Source organism: Beta vulgaris, chromosome 5 (assembly GCF_026745355.1).
Source record: "Beta vulgaris subsp. vulgaris cultivar EL10 chromosome 5, EL10.2, whole genome shotgun sequence".
In the NCBI taxonomy this organism is placed as follows: domain Eukaryota; kingdom Viridiplantae; phylum Streptophyta; class Magnoliopsida; order Caryophyllales; family Amaranthaceae; genus Beta; species Beta vulgaris.
The window spans coordinates 36,751,816-36,759,135 of record NC_079206.1 but is presented as its reverse complement, the minus strand read 5'-3'; the positions used below and the strand labels follow the sequence as shown (position 1 = coordinate 36,759,135).

Sequence of the window (7,320 nt, the reverse complement as noted above, 5' to 3'; positions counted from 1 at the left end):
CGTATCCTTGAGTGTCGTATGATTCAGTTGTTATTAAGTAAAGTATTGCATAATATAATACCCCTGAATTTCGAGTTGCTAATTAAATTAAATAATATCAAAATTCTACAGAAAATTCGGCAGAGCTCCGTCTGAAATAGGGACTGCCTAAAATTCAATTTAGGACTCGCGTCCAAATTATAAACCTGTCTGAATAATCCAACAAACCTAGTTCTCCAGCTCAAAAATCAATACATCCATGCATAAGTACCCGAAATCCAAAAGTGTTATTCCACGGTTATTACAGGAACAACCGTTAAGGATAACTACCTAACTGAATTAATGTTAAAGCAACAACTAAATTAAACTATTACAATCCAAACGTGTAAAGGTTTAAGTAAATTAATATTTACAACCTTAAGTTCCAAAATGATGGTATATATATATAGTGCAGCGGAAATAAAACTATTATATTTCAACTAAGCTAGTGGAACGTTGCTCTCAGCCCACACCCCACTTGCAAATCTTCATGTACCTGCATATATCAGGCATGTAATATCAGCCAAACTAGCTGAGCAAGATTTCATACTAAGAAGCCAATCATATATGCAGGTAGGATATAACAAACATATCCTACAAATCATTTACTTTCAAAACATAATACTAAATACAACTTTATAAAACCCGTTTTCCTTTCTTTGTATTTCTTTCCAAAACGTCATTCTTTCTTTTTCTTTTTGAAACAAATCTTTTTTCCTTTTCCTTTTGAAACCAAATTCTTTCTTTCCTTTTTCTTTCCTCTTCCTTTTGAACCCAAATTCTTTCTTTCCTTTTTCTTTCACAACATATATTAAAAGTCTCAAAGTTATAAATCTAGAGAATGGAACAACTTTTATTTCCATTGGGCTAGCTAGGCCCTCCGGATAAAACTAAGACAAAGATCGCTAGTGTGCACACCCTACAAACGGCCAAACCGTAGCAGAAGATCAGAGTCCGAGGTACTGATCAACGTACCACCACAAACTATTCTATAAGATCGAGCCAAACCCGACAAAGTTCCATTCTTTGAGATACCACACAGACAATCCCCACAATTTTAAAAACACAAAACTATTTAATATACTCTTTCCATAAACTTTCCTTTACCTTTCGATTTGTGGTTCGAAAACCAACATCTTTATCTTTGGAGGAACATCACCCTTACCAACAAAACTTTCTAATAATGGAGGAACATCCTCCTTTTTAAACCACTTCCAACAAAATGAGATACATACCTCTTCAAAACTATTCTCTAACTACAAAAGTTTTAGTAAGAAATCTTACCTTTTAAAATACAGCAAATCAACTATGTCAAGCAGTCAATACGGCTCCTCAATGAAACCGGAATCTACAATATAAACATATATGTACTCATTAAGTAATAATAGACTTGGCTTAACTAGTTAATGAGCTTTGCTTAAAATTATGAGCCTCACTTCAAATGACAACTAACTCATACTAACAATACTAAAAACTCTCTTAGTTTATATAAAACAACATCTAAACTTCATAATATATATTTAGATACTTAAAATCCATTAGGAAAAACATTCAAACATAAAACACTCGAAACTAGATTTATTAATTTCAGCAGAAAATTAAAATGGCATAACTTCCTCATTCGAACTCTGAATCAAGCGTTTCTTGAGCCTAACTTGAGTAGAATTTCGATATAAACAACTTTTGTGAAATAGTATTTTTGCGAAAAACGCCCGGAAACTGTTGAAAAACATGAAATACGAAACTGACCTGTGATTTCTACGAATTTCAAGTCTTGTTCATAAACTCATTAATATCATGAAACAATCTCACTAAATCAAACTACACCCAATATTCACAATCAAAAACCCCCAATTCAATTTCAATTATAAAAACCCTAACTTCATAAACTTTGAGAAAACTAAAATTAAATTAAGAACTTAACTTACCCACTACTATGGAAGATTAATGGTGAGAAAACTTGTGAAATCGACCCTTAAAACGCACCCCAAACCTCAAACGCACCGAAATCCGACTTTTTTTTTTGTTGAACCTATTCCTCACGTGCCGCTTGCCGCTAGATATAGATTGTTGTGTTGTAGTTGAGGCGCCGAAAAGATAGAGATGTTGAAGGTGGTAGTGTTGAGATGAAGATTGTGAGAGTTTGATGGAGAGGATGAAGATGTGGAGAGGATGAAGATGTGAGTAATGTTAAACGTAAGTTTTGCTTGTTTTCTTTTCTTTTCTTTTCTTTTCTATTCTTTTATTTCCTCCTTTCTTTTTTTTTTTTTTACATGAATACTACTCCTTTCCTTTTTCCAAATAACTATATAGATATATAACCTTTCTTTATAATACTTAAACTCTTCACTAAACTTAACCCACTACATTCATAAACATTTATATATATATACATATATATATATATATATATATATACATATATATCTATATATTCTATATAATATATATATATATATATAATATAATATATATTATATATATATATATACATATATATATAACATATATATATATATATTATATATATACATATATATAATATATATATATATATATAATCATATAATACATATATACATATATATATATATATATACATATATACATATATATATATATATATTTTTAAATAATTCCTACATAAAAATATTAAATATGAAATAATTAAAAGAAATAATTTATTTTCAGTAGAATAAATATTAATTATATTCCCAAAAACTGGGGTGTTACACATAACTTTCCATAATTTATAGTTTTCTTAAATTTAGCTAGATTCTAGGCTATAGTCTTGGAGAGCAACGTTTTCTTGTTTCTTCTACTATAAATAATACCACTCAAACGTCATTAAGAGACAGACAATTAGAGTGAATTTACATAAAATTGTGTTAAGTTTATGATTGTTTCAAGAATCTTAATTTCAACCATTAATCAGATTTTAAAAGTGTTAATCTTATTAGTATTTAAACAACTTAATTCCAGGAGTGGTTTGAGTGTGTTTGAGATTCTTTGTGAGTGTTTCAGGAATTATTATTCATTAAGAAATATCCTTGTTACTATTTTTCGAATTCCTTTTGTTCATGTTCAAAGTTGGCGTTTCTCTTGAATGTTTAAATATCCTAGTTGAGCATTCAAATTAAGAATTACACAGATGCAACAAGGCAACTCAAGTTCATTATATTTTTTGATCTATTTATTTATTGAATTTAGACCATTTTGCAATTCAAAGTTGTAGCCTGTAAGTAGTGTTTTAGTGTTGGATTTGGTGATCCTTCAATTAATATGGATGATTACGTTGATTGGATCGACGAAGATTTGCATACTAATTAAGTGTCATCGCTAGTTAAAATATTATTTATTTAGCTAAGTTGTTTTTAGTTTTACTAAAGTCTGAAAATTATAACTGATTTTAGTTTATTAGGAGCTTAAGTTATCATGGTTGTATTTTAGGAAAGTTACCTTAAACTTATGGGATGAGTGGCGTGCAAGGCGTATCCTTGAGTGTCGTATGATTCAGTTGTTATTAAGTAAAGTATTGCATAACTTTCCATAATTTATGGTTTTCTTAAATTTACCTAGATTCTAGGCTATAGTTAAGGGAGAATACTTTCCTAATTTACTAGTGGTAAATCGTGGCTTATGACCGTCTTGGAGAGCAAGGTTTTCTTGCTTCTTCTACTATAAATAATACAACTCAAACGTCATTAAGAGACAAACAATTTGAGTGAATTTACATAAAATTGTGTTAAGTTTATGATTGTTTCAAGAATCTTAATTTCGCCATTAATCAGATTTTTAGAAGTGTTAATCTTATTAGTATTTAATCAAATCTATTCCAGGAGTAGTTTAAGTGTGTTTGAGATTCTTTGTGAGTGTTTTAGGAATTATCATACATTAAGAAATATCCTTACTATTTTTCGAATTCCTTTTGTTCAGGTTCAAAGTTGGCTTTTCACTTGAATGTTTAAATATCCTAGTTGAGCATTCAAATTAAGAATTACACTGATGCAACAAGGCAACTCAAGTTCATTATATTTTTTGATCTATTTATTTATTGAATTTAGACCATTTTGCAATTCAAAGTTGTAGCCTGTAAGTAGTCTTTTAGTGTTGGATTTGCTCATCCTTCAATTAATATGGATTATTTCGTTGATTGGATTGAAGAAGATTTGCATTTTAATTAAGTGCATCGCTAGTTAAAATATTATTTATTTAGCTGAGTTGTTTTTAGTTTTACAAAAATCTGTAAATTATAACTGATTTTAGTTTATTAGGAGTCTAAGTTATCATGGTTGTATTATAGGAAAGTTACCTTAAACTTGTGGGATGAGTGGCGTGCAAGGCGTATCCTTGAGTGTCGTGTGATTCAGTTGTTATTAAGTAAAGTATTTCATAACTTTCCATAAGTTATTGTTTTCTTAAATTTAGCTAGATTCTACGCTACAGTTAAGGGAGAATACTTTCCTAATTTACTAGTGGTAAAACGTGGCTTACGACTGTCTTGTAGAGCAAGGTTTCCTTACTTCTTCTACTATAAAAAGTAAAAGTCTAGCGTCATTAAGAGATAGACAATTAGAGTGAATTTACATAAAATTGTGTTAAGTTTATGATTGTTTCAAGAATCTTAATTTCAACCATTAATCAGATTTTTAAAAGTGTTAATCTTATTAGTATTTAAACAACTTAATTCCAGGAGTGGTTTGAGTGTGTTTGAGATTCTTTGTGAGTGTTTCAGGAATTATTATTCATTAAGAAATATCCTTGTTACTATTTTTCGAATTCCTTTTGTTCATGTTAAAAGTTGGCGTTTCTCTTGAATGTTTAAATATCCTAGTTGAGCATTCAAATTAAGAATTACATAGATGCAACAAGGCAACTCAAGTTCATTATATTTTTTGATCTATTTATTTATTGAATTTAGACCATTTTGCAATTCAAAGTTGTAGCCTGTAAGTCGTGTTTTATTGTTGGATTTGGTTATCCTTCAATTAATATGGATGATTACGTTGATTGGATCGACGAAGATTTGCATACTAATTAAGTGTCATCGCTAGTTAAAATATTATTTATTTAGCTAAGTTGTTTTTAGTTTTACTAAAGTCTGAAAATTATAACTGATTTTAGTTTATTAGGAGCTTAAGTTATCATGGTTGTATTTTAGGAAAGTTACCTTAAACTTATGGGATGAGTGGCGTGCAAGGCGTATCCTTGAGTGTCGTATGATTCAGTTGTTATTAAGTAAAGTATTGCATAACTTTCCATAATTTATGGTTTTCTTAAATTTACCTAGATTCTAGGCTATAGTTAAGGGAGAATGCTTTCCTAATTTACTAGTTGTAAATCGTGGCATATGACTGTCTTGGAGAGCAAGGTTTTCTTGCTTCTTCTACTATAAATAATACAACTCAAACGTCATTAAGAGACAAACAATTTGAGTGAATTTACATAAAATTGTGTTAAGTTTATGATTGTTTCACGAATCTTAATTTCGCCATTAATCAGATTTTTAGAAGGGTTAATCTTATTAGTATTTAATCAAATCTATTCCAGGAGTAGTTTGAGTGTGTTTGAGATTCTTTGTGAGTGTTTTAGGAATTATCATAGATTAAGAAATATCCTTGTTACTATTTTTCGAATTCCTTTTGTTCAGGTTCGAAGTTGGCGTTTCTCTTGAATGTTTAAATATCCTAGTTGAGCATTCAAATTAAGAATTACACAGATGCAACAAGGCAACTCAAATGCATTATATTTTTTGATCTATTTATTTATTGAATTTAGACCATTTTGCAATTCAAAGTTGTAGCCTGTAAGTAGTCTTTTAGTGTTGGATTTGCTGATCCTTCAATTAATATGGATTATTTCGTTGATTGGATTGAAGAAGATTTGCATTCTAATTAAGTGCATCGCTAGTTAAAATATTATTTATTTAGCTGAGTTGTTTTTAGTTTTACTAAAATCTGTAAATTATAACTGATTTTAGTTTATTAGGAGTCTAAGGTATCATGGTTGTATTTTAGGAAAGTTACCTTAAACTTGTGGGATGAGTGGCGTGCAAGGCGTATCCTTGAGTGTCGTGTGATTCAGTTGTTATTAAGTAAAGTATTTCATAACTTTCCATAAGTTATTATTTTCTTAAATTTAGCTAGATTCTACGCTACAGTTAAGGGAGAATACTTTCCTAATTTACTAGTGGTAAATCGTGGCTTACGACTGTCTTGTAGAGCAAGGTTTTCTTACTTCTTCTACTATAAAAAATAAAGTCTAGCTCATTAAGATAGACAATTAGAGTGAATTTACATAAAATTGTGTTAAGTTTATGATTGTTTCAAGAATCTTAATTACAACCATTAATCAGATTTTCAAAAGTGTTAATCTTATTAGTATTTAAACAACTTAATTCCAGGAGTGGTTTGAGTGTGTTTGAGATTCTTTGTGAGTGTTTCAAGAATTATCATTCATTAAGAAATATCCTTGTTACTATTTTTCGAATTCCTTTTGTTCTTGTTCAAAGTTGGCTTTTCTCTTGAATGTTTAAATATCCTAGTTGAGCATTCAAATTAAGAATTACACAGATGCAACAAGGCAACTCAAGTTCATTATATTATTTGATCTATTTATTTATTGAATTTAGACCATTTTGCAATTCAAAGCTGTAAGTAGTGTTTTAGTGTTGGATTTGATGATCGTTCAATTAATATGGATGATTACGTTGATTGGATTGAAGAAGATTTGCATTGTAATTAAGTGTCATCACTAGTTAAAATATTAGTTATTTAGCTGAGTTGTTTTTAGTTTTACTAAAGTATGAAAATTATAACTGATTTTAGTTTATTAGGAGTCTAAGTTATCATGGTTGTATTTTAGGAAATTTACTAAACTTGTGGGATGAGTGGCGTGCAAGGCGTATTCATGAGTGTCATGTGATTCAGTTTTTATTAAGTGAAGTATTGCATAACTTTCCATAAGTTATTTGTTTTCTTAAATTTAGCTAGATTCTAGGGTACAGTTAAAGGAGAATACTTTCCTAATTTACTAGTGGTAAATCGTGGCTTATGAATGGCTTAGAGAGCAAGGTTTTCTTGCTTCTTCTACTATAAATAATACAAGTCTAGTGCATTAAGAGACAGGCAATTAGAGTGAATTTACATAAAATTGTGTTAAGTTTATTATTGTTTTAAGAATCTTAATTTCGACCTTTAATCTTATTTTTAGAAGTGTTAATCTTATTAGTATTTAAACAACTTAATTCCAGGAGTGGTTTGAGTGTGTTTGAGATTCTTTGTCAGTGGTTTAGAATATCAT

General features: G+C 29.4%; 1 long non-coding RNA gene across 1 annotated transcript; it reads right to left on the bottom strand.

The window, feature by feature from the left end:
- Positions 1-245: 245 nt before the first annotated feature.
- On the bottom strand, positions 246-2,262 carry LOC125497496 (uncharacterized). Its single transcript, XR_007274314.2, has 2 exons — positions 1,303-2,262; positions 246-514 (listed from the first exon to the last, which is right to left on the bottom strand). It is a non-coding gene; the product is annotated as an uncharacterized LOC125497496 (long non-coding RNA).
- Positions 2,263-7,320: the final 5,058 nt, after the last annotated feature.